Source organism: Lissotriton helveticus, chromosome 6 (assembly GCF_964261635.1).
Source record: "Lissotriton helveticus chromosome 6, aLisHel1.1, whole genome shotgun sequence".
Classification (NCBI taxonomy): Eukaryota; Metazoa; Chordata; class Amphibia; order Caudata; family Salamandridae; genus Lissotriton; species Lissotriton helveticus.
This window is the reverse complement of record NC_136067.1, coordinates 828,707,305-828,721,177: the sequence shown is the minus strand read 5'-3', so window position 1 is coordinate 828,721,177 and position 13,873 is coordinate 828,707,305. Positions and strand designations below refer to the sequence as shown.

Genomic DNA, 13,873 nt, shown 5'->3' with positions numbered 1-13,873 from the left:
TAAAGGTAGGAGAGTCAGGTTAGGAGTTTGTGATTCTCAAAAAGTAGCATATTAGTGGCCATTCACAACCTTCAAGACAAACCACACGTTGATCAGTCTACCTCTTGCATGGAGTTTATTCCTACATATTATTATGCAAACATAGCATAATATTGCCCTTGATGTACCAGATCAAAGCCTGCAAGGTCACCCTTCTTGAATGCTTTCTACTTTAGAAAATGGATTTGTGAATTGAGCCCATTGAGTCTAGAAAGAATCGTTTGTATAAAAGTGCTAACCTTAAAAAGCATAAAGCTGGGGTGTCATCATAATTTAACATCTCGTCATTAATGTATTCTCCTTTAGGGTAAATAACTATAAAAAATAATCAAAACAAAACATCCTACTGTGACCAGAACTGCCTGGGAAATTGTCTCTGTTTTACCCTACCATCTTCATGCCTGATGACAAGGGGCGGTAAACTAACCATTGCTGCTCTTGAGAAGGGGTCACCAAATCACAGCGGCTCCGGTGCCTGCGCAGTGACGCCATTATCCTGACATGTTTGTTGAATACCCCAGGCTTCCCAAACCAGGACATGTGAAGGCAGTTGATTAATCTGCAACGTTTTTTGAATTTCTGTTTCCCGAGAAACTGTAGTAATTGCAGGAAATGGCCAGGTTGGCCCATCCATCTTGGCCTATCAGGAAGAGAAACTGCAATGTAAACTCCCAAGGAAATCAATACAGGTTTGCTTTTTTTTTTGGGCAGTAGGCCAGGTCCTTGATTCTTTAATGCACCAATTACTTGATTGTTGGAAATACTAATTTGCAACATAAGCCTCTATGGTAAGGCATGAGCCCTCCTTCGGGATGTGGGTTGTTAACCAACCCACACTGATGCAGCTAATACATCAGGAAAGAATGTAATCATATCATGTTTTAAGTAGGGTGTAGGCCTGAAATGCTAGCATCTGACATCTTTTATTTGGTGCTATTGTTTCAAGTATGGAACCGGGTAACCCTTCTCAGATTAGTCCTATTAAATGTTGGCCCACAAAGCAGCATACAGTGTTACGGGTGCAGGCCTTGTTCACTCCAAGCCTGTAATTTCATTGCCTGCGGCTTCAGGCTAAGCAACTTACAATACTGCAAACCAGCTGCCCTTCAAATATTGTTTACATCAATCAAACTAAAGCAGAAAACTAAATATAACATGCCATTAAACCAAACATGAAATTGAAACAGGAAAAGTGTGCAGCCTTTTTCCCAGTTTCTTGCTTCGCGAATTAAGGAGCACCGCATGTTTCTCATAGCACCTCGTGTTGTGACTGCTGCGTCTCCCCAAACAAACGTAATTGTTTGTGATTGGGGAATGAATTGTTTATGATTGTGGTTTGTTTGTTTATATCATAGCAGCATATGGTGTAGCACAGTGCCACATGGAGAAACAAATATGTTAGTAAAATGATGTGCTGAATATAATACACAAGACAAAAGGCAAGATTTCTGGGGAGCTATGCAAGCATGACAAAAAGCACCCTTCCTAGATTATTTTAATACGCGTTATGCGTTTTGCGAGAGTGTATCTATTGTACTCCTGTACTCGTAATAAGATAGACACATACCCAAGTCATGATTATTCATGAAGGGGTGGGTGCCCTTACTTGAACAGGGACATGACCTGCTGGAGAGTATTTACAAATGGCTGAAATTCACTCAACTATTTCATCCATCCCTTTTTTTCTTCTCAGCGGGATACCTTACGTGTCACATATAGGCCCAGATGTGGGGTACTTAGCTCGTTGTGCCAGTGAACTCAAGCTGCGCCTCAATTATGAGTCCCAACAAGGCCAAGCATGGCTGGAGTCTGTTGTGTTCCTGTGCAGACAGGACGTGCCCTAGCAGTTAGGACTTGACTCTACCTGTTGAGTCGGGCAAAAATTGATTTGCATATGGTTGGTCTAAGTCTGTAGTGGCCCAGCGGGCAAAGAAACGTTGGACTGGAACGAGGCCTTGAATACCTGAATAAAGTTCCAGTGGTTGACATTAACGTGAGCATTTTAACTATCTGCTTTGTTTTTGTGTGCTAAAGAAAGCAGCCTTCCATGGATGATGACATCTACTTGCCTAGTAGGTCCCAAACCCATGAATCAAGGAGTATGTTTGCTAATTTATTTAAAAAAGAAACAAATAAGCGAAACTCATGTTAGACTCATCTCTCTTAAGCATAGTTACTGTAGGGATCGACAAAAAAAGATGCCATTTTGACATTTCTGTGATGTACCCAATTCATTTACATAATCTATATATAGGTTAGCATATGCAAATTGAGAATATGGTGTTGGGCGTTTGCAAGCTTTAATTTTTGTAAACCTATAACATGCTACTATTGAACAGGCAGGCATGGTTAGTTAGATGTGGCACAGGGACAGTATTCACTGTCTTGTCAGCTTTATGTTTTCAATAAAATTCATGATAAAAATACGTAAATACACCTAAAGAGTTTTCAGCAGCTCTCTTCATCCATTGGTCCTCTGGACTGTCATTCACACTTTGCCTCAGCAGTTCACAGTATGGAGCAATGGGTCAGCCCATGTCAGTCATTCTCTCTGTTTGCGGTGAGTGATGGCGTTTTCACTGTGCGCAGCCACCTCCAAGGTAGTGAGTGCCCTTCACTGCCAGTGCAGGTATTCCTGTTTCCATTTCCTGTTTCTTTAATGTAATGTATTTCTGCGATGACTCATTTTTATTATATATTGTTTGCAAATATATTCAAAGCCACAGTTAGATGGCCTCATTTCTACCTTTTGTTACTTTTTAACTTTTAATGTACACTGCATATGTTTGCAAAAAAAAAAAAAAACTAAAAAACATCCCAGGCTTGCCGGCGCCAGACATACTGGCAATGCTGATGCTTTATGTTTTTTTTTATTACAACCACTACCTCGGTGGAAGGAGGTGGAAAGTTGGCATGCAGTACTTGTTTGTTGAGAATCAGAAATTTGGTGTGGAACGCTGGTGTAAAAAAATGAAGGTGTGTGCAACTGATGTACTTACAGTATGAAATGTTAACATTGTTCTGTGCATGGCTGAGAAGAGGGTGTAGCTATTGTGCCCTAATCAATCCCAACATCTTTTATGAAAATGGAGGGTGGACTCGGGAAAATGCAAATATTAAAAAGACTGTTCAGGCTTTGAAAGGGATTCATTGCCAACAAAGCACTCATTACAAGTTAAGTGGAATATGGTGATATATATTCCAAACCTGGTAAAATACGGTTACAACGGGTGAGTTATTTACCGCTTGTGATAAATACCTCCGATTTCAAGTTTTTAGCTTGCAAATGAGGCATAACTTGCAGAATCGATATTTAACACACTAAATTCTTTTTTTTTGTGCCTTTTCTGGGGCCATTTCCCAAGATACATTCAGAAAGGTTTGACCTCCGGGAATCTTATCAGGAAAAAACTGCAATGGTCTGAAAAATTATCACACAACTCGTAATTCAGATCCCTGTGCAAATACGTGCATTAAAGTTGGTTAATGTGGCTGCATATACTACTGCTAAGAGGCACGGAGTGAATTCAGCTCATAGAGCGCAGCACTTATCCAATGCTAGAGAGTAACAGTTAATTAAACTTTAATATTGGTGTTATCTTGTGTTGAGATTTGGGAAAGTTTATTACACCAAAGATTGGCACAGAGCACACAGGACTGTGCAAATCTGCAGGGTATTCTATGTAACATTTTTCAAGGTCTACGGACATTTTAGGAACTTTGAAACGTTTTTTACTTTACCATTTGCATGTGAAAATTGTGACTGTTGAAACAGTTTCTGGCACACCGCTCCTTATTTAACAATAAAAATGGTTCTGCATAAGATATAGTTTGTTTAAATCAAGTAAGCCCTCATTAAAATAGGTCTTAAAAATTAATGTTATTTCCCTCGATTTACTTTTAGCAGCAGTCCCAATAATTTTTGAGAAAAAAATAATGTGGATTTTAATTTTTGGGGGATTAACAAATGTAAATCAGATTTATTTAGCCGATTTCCACCTGTTTCCCCAGTGTTCCACAAGAGCCTTTGCCTGCTTGTAGCACGTAAACTCTGGGCGGAATCCACTGAACAGTGGTGTTCCCACTGAACCAGTGCTTAATTTGAGCCAGTGGTTTTCATTGCTCTGCACCTGCACTTAATTGTCAACAACGGCACTTATAACAGATGCCACATGGTGGCGCTGTTTGTGTAATTTAGAGATGAGCTGAACAACAGTTGTTTATAAATTCAATATACATAAAAAGAACTAATGCCTGCCACCCAATCCATTCTTATATTTTTGGGGGCCTCATACGGTCTGAATTGTCACACCCTTGCAGTGTGTTGGTTAGTAGTTGTGTAGGAACTGTCATTGGCAGTGCTGGCAGGGGCAGTTGGTGGTACAAGCTGCAGCGGCCTCCTGATGAGGGCCCCGGCACTTATTTTCTTTTACAAATTACTGCACTCAACACATAATATAACGCCTACCTGGGCCCATCAGAATTAATAAACCACTCATGATGAGGACCTTAATGTTCTACTTTACAATGCCATAGTGCATAGACAATGACAGCAAAATGTAAACTTTCTGAAAGTAGTGCTGCAAGCATTTGCTATTGCGCATTCAAAGGTTTTGCGGAAAGTGCACTTGCACAGAAAAGTTTTGCAAACATTTTTCAGATTGGGTCGATCGGAAATTATTGTTTTAAGCAATTAAAATGATTTTGAAGTGTGGAAATATCTTCTCTGGAAATTAAGAAATGAGGCAGATTTAGTGAACAGCAAAAAAATGGGAGCTTCACAAAAGTTCACCGATGAAACAGAGATTAGCACGCCCCTAACGGTACTTTGTGGTTGCTTGGGTGAATTTTCAAGGTCCAAGAGAGGAGGCAAGCAAAATTACCTGGAGAAGAATTCAGATGATGCAGTTTAAAAAAAAAAAAGTGTCGAAGCGTGCAGCTACTCCTCAAACAACACTGCATCGCCTAACCGTGAATAACTCTGGTTCCAGAACCCAAAAGGTAGGGTGTTCTCCTGTAAAAGCCAAACCTTTCTGATGGGCTAAGATCGCTAAGATCACCCTAACCTGGTTATTTGAATAGCACCTTGAAAATATTGTCTAAAATAAGTGCCACAGGAATTATGCAATACTGTGACAGTGGCTTTTTCCACATGATTATGAATTTTCCACACTAGCCACATAACCCATTATCTTTTGCATAATTTGCAGATTTTAACAAAAAAAGATGTTTCTTGCTCATACGGATTAAAAGTGACTAAAACGCTGCCTCACATACATGTTGCCGCACAGTGGCAGTGCTACAAAAACACGGGTTAACCCAAGAAGTCACTGGGACCTGGGCGGACTATTGATACAGACAAAACGGTCCCAGATAGACACACAATTAACGCAATCAAGACAACAAATATGTGCATACACAAATGACTTATAACAACATTGTTTTTAATCACAACGTGTATCATACAAAATTCATTCATAAAGATAAATATGCAGTAAATCACATATAATGCCCCTAAAGGAAAAGGAAGGGTAGTGCTGGGATAGTGAAAGTTTAGAAACTAAAATACGGGTCACTAAGACCAAGATACACCAGAAATAATGATAGATTAGATTAGCACAATGAACAAATTAATTTGTCAATTGATTTAAACAATCATGCCTCGAGTAGGATCACAAATGATGAATCAAAAAAAAGAGGCTGAACATAAAAGGAAGAGCCTATGCCACAGTGTCAAGTCGCCTTTCAGTTGCTGATTGCGGTAGCTAGGAGTTACAATGATACTATTGAAGTGAAGCATTTGCCCATACAGTGTTAACAAGTGTAAAAATAACAAAATGGTAAAGTAATACAGCCACAGAAAGTACCTTATTATACTGCATAATTTACCTTTTCTTGCCTCATAACTTACACAAGACTACTGCATAATTTGGTCCTCGCCTGACACAATTCCAGTGGCTTTGGTCTGAGAGTCCTCTTTAAATGATAGCTAAGGTTTTTGGTGATCAATGTAGAAAATTACATTAAACAGCTGTGCTGCCAGGAATCAGATATTAGATTTTTTACCACGACCCTTTTTCCTTCATGTGGCGCCCAGCAGACACCCCTTATAAGAGGGGTTCCTAACTGGTATTTAAAAATGTCATTGCGTACATACACAAGAGAGAGGCCAGAGGATGTTTAGAGACCAGCGATGGTGACTTCACCAGAATAATCACTGAACACAAGAAAAACAGATAGTTGAATGCACCAGTGTTACCTACAAAAGTCAGGTTCAGTACCCCAGCTGTCCTAAGCAAGACTGTCCTGTCCCCCCACAGCGAGTAGCCGTGTTCCAGCTTATGGAGTGGTTGAAGATGCACTTGCACCTTAAGCATTCTTGCTAAGGACTGCTAGGGTACTGTACCTGACTTTTGCAGGTACCACCAGTGCATCCAACCATCTGGTTAATCAGGATCTCTGATCTAGTATTTTACGTAACTTACCAACATATTGGTTATGGTTATCAACACGTTTGTTCTCAGTTTGTTTTAGATATCACTTGCACAGCAGTAGCAGACACTAGATCCTGAAGAAAGCCCAACACTTTTTGGTCAAAGGCTGAAACATGTTGATCTAAATCAGTACGATTCGATCAATGGCACTGCTAGTAGTCGTGTGGTCACTAGACAGACCAGAATGCATTCAAGTGGCAGCTTCCAAGTGTGGAACATCACTGACAGAAGATACAGCTTCATGCTGAGTGCACTCCAGTGAGTCCATGGCAGGACAAACTTTCAGAGAATACATATTAGTGCACGGAATGGTGTAAACTGCACTGGTACCATTACAAGACTCATTGGACAATCCCACTACCAGAATCCTTGGACATTCATGGTCACTGCTGCCAGTAAGTTCAGCTGAGAGTGGAATTCATCCTTCAGCTGGAAGATCAAAATGAGTAAAGGACCTGCGGTCTTTCTAGGCCAACTCTTGTTCCTAGGGGCTTTTTACTTCTTTTATGTTATGGCTGAGTTCAGTCTATCACTGAGATGAATCAGGAACGTGTGATTCAGACCAATCTACACTCTCTGATCCTGAGCCTCTTTCATGTATCTCCTAAAAAGGTGCTGTGTCAGTGGCTCCATCAGAAATCCAAACAGGGTGTTGAACTTGAAGCAAATCCTCAGCATCCAAGTAGGGTCCTCCTATGTTATGACATGTAGGTTTTGTGTTCTGTGTGGCTGTGAGACGCTTATACCTCCTTGGACACCATGGGGCACTGAGTACTGTCATGAATGGATGTTCATTCGCAGGAATGACACTGCAAGGAAGAGTGCAGGTTGCTTTGGCAGTTTGACCTTGGCAGTAAGTATTAAAACATCTGGTCTCTTCAGGTTGCGCAACATTGAACTTACATTGACAGATTCCGTTCATTCGGTATTGATGTGCCTTGTATATAGGTCTGTCTGCGTGCAGGTCAGAATGCAACCAGTCTCCTGAGTTCACATCTCACCATAAGGGATCACCTCACTTTTACTCTTCAGTGAAGACCTGTTAATACCACAGTCCAATTCAAAATCTTATGCCTCACTTATGGGTGCTTGAACAACTTTTCACCTACTTACTGTGCCAGTAGCGTTTCTCACTATGTCCCTGGTGTCTCTCCAGTGCTCAAATATTATCATGCTGTGCTTGTTAACAATAGCATTGGGTGTAGGGCGTTGGCTCGTAGTTTAGAACCTCAAAATCATAGCACTCAAAGTGATCGCGGAGACGCACTACATTGAGCTGTCACTGATATGGTCGCAGAAGTCAAGGTAAGTACCATTACCTGTCCCCCTATCAGGCCCCCTTTTTGCGATTCATTTGGCAATGTTCTTTCCTGATGTTTTCAGAAAGCTTCTCAAGACCTGTGAGCGCAGCATCTCTGTAGAAGGTGCCTTGGGCTTCATCTTATCCTGATCAATGTGTGTACTTTTTCCAGCCACTGCTGTATATTGGCTTTTAACCTAATTGATATACTTGTTCACCAAATGGAATTTACAGGCGATCTAGTTCCTGTACTGACTAACAAGCTTGTTTCTCTAACAATTGAAGTATGAATTGAAACCTTTGCTAAAGACCATGTATCAACCTAGAAATTCCTTTTAGTTACTGTAAAAAATCTAACAAAGTGAATGTACCTAAAAATATGGTGCTAGGTGACAATTATTTTGGAGCATGCATCTGAGTCCTTTGCTGATTATATTAAAATGTGGGCCCTTAGGTATTGACTCCTGGCCCAAACTTATTACACTAAAGTCTGGAAAACTCATTGTAATTCAGTCACCCAAAAAACTGTACTCTTTCCCAGTGCTTAATTTGAGCCAGTGCTTTCCGGTGATCGGCACTTAATCATCAACACTACCTCTAAGAGCGTTAACTTGAACCGCTTTTCATGAGCACCAGTTAAGGGCACATTTATTTTTTGTAGGCAGGGAGAGATTAAGTGATTTGTCCAGCATCACAGGATGTCGAGCCTACGCCGAGACTCAAAACTGGTTCCCAAGCTCCAAAGTCGGCAGCTGTGGCCGTTACCCTACATCCTCCCCCCGTTTGTAGGGTTCTATGATTAGTCGTTAGTTCTGGGCTGATGCAAGCTGCATCCTGGCGAGAGCTCCAGCACTTATTTTTTCACAAATTAACCACTGCTCTTGCCCTCTGTGGAGGCTTTGATTGCTCATAAGCTAGCTGCCGCCCCTTCACGATTAGCTCTCTAATAGTATACAAAGATAGCAGAACTGTTGAGGCAAAGTAGAAAATAATGTAAGGGGAACATAATGCTGCAGTAGAGGCATGGGATACCTGCAAAAAAACTTGTGGGAAGTGCTATGTACGATAATTTTCCTCAGTCAAGCAAGTTGTGCAGCCATCGTCTGATACATTAGCAGTAATATCTGGGCCAGTAGACAAGGTTGAATGTTCACACTTGCAAAGTATTAAAATGTAAAACATGGTAAACTCTCATTGCACTGCTGCTGACTCCCATTCACAGCTCAACATGTTCCCAGTGGAGTGATCCCTTGGAAGGCTAGTATTTTGAGATTGCTAACTGTGAGCCAAAACACCCAGCGCTATCCTTAGCATGCACAACATGATGGCCTCTGAGGCCTGTAGGAAAACCATAAAATTACTTTCATTTTTCGACTGGCTTACAACCTGCGGAATGCTGCTTCTGGTTCATGTTTGAGGAAGGAATCTATTGACAGTAAGCTTGATGACTTTTATAGATGGTAAAACCGCATTAAGCTATATTTGAAAAGTAGTGATATCATATTCATAAAACAAAGCAACATTTCACGATCCAAAGTATTTAAAATAAAGGACTTGCAAACTTTTGTGCTTTGTTTGCAATTTATTTGCTCATTGACATGAATTTGAGCTGAATTTTACATTCAGCATTGGAGACTTGCCCCAACGGAAACCAGTGCCTGATGTAGTGAGCCACACAGACTTGCTCAACCTCCCCTCATCTGGATATGCACCAAGTACATCCCCTGGTGAGGCGTGGCCAGAGGCTATGAAATAAATGGAGGTAGACCGCACGTGGTCTTACTGCCGCATTACATGACCCTGTGTGTGTGTGTGTTCGGTAGGCCTATCAGCAGGACCATCTATCTCCACGAGGGCGCCCGCGACACCTATGCCATGTCTGGCACCTCAAACCTGTGGAGGACTGAGGGGGTACTTGTATCTGAAGCACATTGTTTCTTGATACTTCTTGAGAGAAACAGATGCGGACTGTGGCGTTGGCGAGGATGAAGGGGGCGGGCAAGAGATTGACTATCACAGATAGGAACCTCTAGATTGTAGAGTTAATGTGCAAATGAACACTCCTGCCAGGCCTCACTTCATGTATGTTAGGGCAGTCAAACAGAGCTTAAGATTGGCCTGATCATACTATATTTTCAAGCTAACCACTCACTAGGTAAATAACCAATCTTGACATTTGCTACATCTGAATTGATTATTTTGAGGATATCCTGACATTCTGGCATGTATCTGCCCTCCTGAACCTGTGTTGGACAGCCCTACTCCACAGGGCCAAGGCAGAGATTGGAGTCAGGGGGTGGGGACATGGGCAGGACCTTATTTAGAGATTAACCGATGCAGGATATTCACAAAAAATGGGCGCATATCCAGTCTGCACGTAAAATTGTATAGGGCCTTTTTGCACTCTAGATAGGGCGCAGGCGAGTATGGGGTGATATCTGGCGAAATCCATAACTACAGTTAACAGTTTTTATTAGTTACCTATTTATTCATTGACTGAATAAGACGCTTTTTTTAGAGCATTTGTATATTTTAGAATCTAAAAGAAAAATCTCAGCAAGTGGATCTTGTTTTGAGTAGTGATAATTGATGCTTCCTGGTTGGCTGATCGCATTGTAATTGAAAGCTATGAATTGTTCACTTGATAGATTGAGGTCTTAATTAATGATATTATAAGTAACATGTTTCTCAGTTAAATATTATTTATGCTTAATGCTCAGGCAATATTATGCAAAAAAAATCCACTCAGTTTCTGAAAATCTGAAATCTGGAGTACTTGCAATTTCACATACATGCTATAATATCGCAAAGTCACATACGATGAACGAATGAGTGAACTGCTTTCTCACATACTTTTAGTCGCAGTCAGTGTCTTTCTCAGAACACAACTCTGTCACAAATAACTGCAGAAGAGTGTGAAATGCATTGATTTCTTAAGGAATGTATTTGAGTATTTTGTTTTGCATCGCAATTTTGCATTTAGTCGCTATATCGACTAATCACAGAAAATTATGTTACTAAATCACAGGCAACATGAAACCAGAATTATGGGGCTGTGAAGACAGCTTGAGTCACCGGGTGATGTAACAAATGAATACCCAAGGGTCACTAAGGGCATCTAATGGGTTAAAATTTAAATCTCAGATCGCTTTGTAAATGACTTTGGCGCATTGCAGTAGATATAAGGTGTTGTCATAACCATCAACACTGGACAGAGAGGAATTTCCCTGGCCGAAACCAAAGCATGAGCACCTAATGCACTAGGTCGCCTTTTATGAGAAACCCTTCAAGGTCTTCCATTTTTCATCAATACAATTTTTAGGTGTGGCTTAGCCAAGGCCTTTTGATTTTACTAAAATTATATATAGAAGATACTTACTTAATGGGTCTTTCAGTCAACCCTCGTCATCAGTACAGCCGTGGCCTGTGAAGGTAAGAGCGGTGGGGGCCGGGTAGGGGCCGATTTCGACAGACGACAAGGCATAATTAATTATTTCTTTAATTTTCCCTTGTGGCCATCTGTCGAATCCCCCGGCCCCATAGAGCCACACAGTCATGGGGGAGTCTTTGCACTCGGGCGGAATCTCCGCAATGAGAATTCTTTTCTATTGAGGTCACTTGAAGTCCTTATTAGCTCCTCATTGCGAACATAAAGGAACTGGAGCACAGTAGAAAACACACATGGTTCCCTTACAACATCTCTGGAGTTACCAGGATATGCGGTTGTTATAATGGGAGATAATTTTCAAAATTTCTCTGGCATTCCTTTGCTCTTGGTTACTCTCAATGTTACAAACCAAAATCCAAATTTAGCCGAAGGTTCTGTTGCTGCTAAAACTGGTATTACTGGTCATATCCACAAAATTAACTAGCCAAAATTGCTATATAGATTGATCTGAGAATGTGTGCATCCATTTATTTATCCATTAATGCCTAGACTGGAGTATAATCTTTGTGATACTAATTAAGTTAATGTTGCATTGTTATAACATCCCTGTCAAATGCTTTCTGCTTCTGACCTATTCTAACTCTGTCCTTTCATATATCTGACAGGAATGGTGACTGACAGGGTACCCTGGACAGGAAAGGGAGCAGCACAAACCATATCACATCTCCAGATTGCACCAGCTGTCTGACCCCTCTGTATCACCGACTAGCGCAAGGCGTGAAGGACCCGCTCTATCTTCCATATTTTCTTTACTGCAATGAAGTGACAGACTTATCAGTATCAAAGGCCTCTTCTGCCAGTGGAAGCATCCCATTCCTCCAGCCTTTGCTCTTTGACACCTCTCCTCGGAAGGAACCCGTCTGTTGCTCTCTTGTTCCTTACCCTTGTACTTACCAACATATGGACCAACGTTGATGCAATTCCGCTGTGTCTTCATGGTTTAGAAGTTTGACTGGACAAGATTGTGGATTTCCTTTGTCTTTTTTTTTAAGAAAAAGCTGTGGTTTTGCTGCTACACTACGAATCGGCATTGTGAGGTTTGAGACCTGTACAGATGTTAAATGTGGGAACGGGGGTATACTGGAGAAATATCGCTTCAGATCATCTCTCTGTCCTACCCAGGATGCACTTTTAAAAAAACATTTTCAATATTTTATTGGCTAATATACATTTTTGTTATTTTTACTAAGGCCACCTTTATCCTAATGCCATATTTTCAGTGTTAAACTCGTATGGATTTGACTTTTTTCTGGTTCGTCTGAAGCAAGAAGCAGCATGAATAGTTTATACTGTGGTTTTGTAAAGACTGTATGCCAAGAGAACACAGTAAATGTTTATCCTTCTCGGCTTTCATTTCAAACAACTCCTCTCCCTCCCACCCCCACCTAGAAAGACTCCCCATTTGTGAACAGAGCTAGGAGTGTTTAACTGAAGACCAAAAGTCCTGTAAGGTGTATAAGAATCCAAGGAGGAGAGACTTGCTGGGCATCACAAGAAACGTGGATGAAATTTCACGCCATGATGGATTTCACTGATCCGGGAAGTCAGTGAGGCAATCTTTCCATGTGCAGCTCCCTTTCATGATAATTCGAGTGGTATAGATGAGCCACTGACAACTGTGTGCCAAGGGGAGGGGCAACGTGAGCGAGGACCTCCCCTCCCCTGAGATCTAGGCCCACTGTTTGCTTTCTCCTGTCATGGTTAAGAGACATGTGCAATTCGATCCTCAGTCGCTGGGCGGAGGATAACAGGGTAGAACTTAATTGTGTGCACTTGTATAGTTGTAGCCAGGAGTCTGAAAGAACACCAGAGCACATAGGTGCAGCAGCCGAACCAGGAAGCCGGAATTATGTGGTGTATCTCGTTTGAACAAATACAAAGAGATCGTAGCCATTTAGCACTCCACATGAAGCGACCTTCTGGTTCCATGTTCCTGGTTCCGGATGAAGCCGAGATTCAATCTGAAATATGCAGAGTGTGTCCTTTCTGCGAGGCTTCTGTTTTTAAGAATCACAGTGAAATCTATTGAAAGAGGTGGCTGCGACTGGCCCTCACGCGGTCGTGCGCAGGGTATAGCAGAGGTTCACCAGAGTATTTTAGCGATGGAGCACTTTGAGTACTGTGTATATACTGTATTTCTACCGTTCCTTTGTAAAAATTCACTTAACACTACAAGCGACTGTTTTACAAAGTTCTCCTTATTTATTAATCTGGACTTGGCAATGAGTCGATGGCTTGGTATTATTGATTTTAAGTTTTGTCAATTTTCCAAAGTTGTTAGCAAATATGTTGACCCTTCGTGGAAACAGCAGCTAGATCCTTTTGTTTCCGAGATTAAAAAGAAAGATTCTCTTTGGAAATTATGATGACTGTCTTTATCTTTTTTTCATTTTCTTTTTTTTTTAACTTCACGACAGTCAGGAGACTTTAGGAAAGGACTGACAAATGCAAGATTCAATGTATTCTCATTTTTGTGAGATTTCATAGAAACAGATGTCTACATTTTCTGTGTTTATAGTCTAAAATTCTGGACTCTGGAATATCAATTCAGTGAGCAATTGATATCAAATGTAAATTTGAAGTGTTGCGATA

At 41.0% G+C, this 13,873-nt stretch overlaps 1 protein-coding gene across 5 annotated transcripts in view; it reads left to right on the top strand.

Annotated features, from left to right (window-relative positions):
- Positions 1-13,644, top strand: part of SOBP (sine oculis binding protein homolog) — a 389,000-nt gene extending 375,356 nt beyond the window's left edge. For 3 of the 5 annotated variants that reach the window (XM_078648418.1, XM_078648419.1, XM_078648416.1), the window contains one exon: positions 11,887-13,644. The gene's annotated coding sequence lies outside the window, so the exon portion shown is untranslated. The remainder of the gene's footprint in view (positions 1-11,886) is intronic. The other 2 variants (XM_078648420.1, XM_078648417.1) reach the window with 1 other exon arrangement.
- The last annotated feature ends 229 nt before the right edge of the window (positions 13,645-13,873 follow it).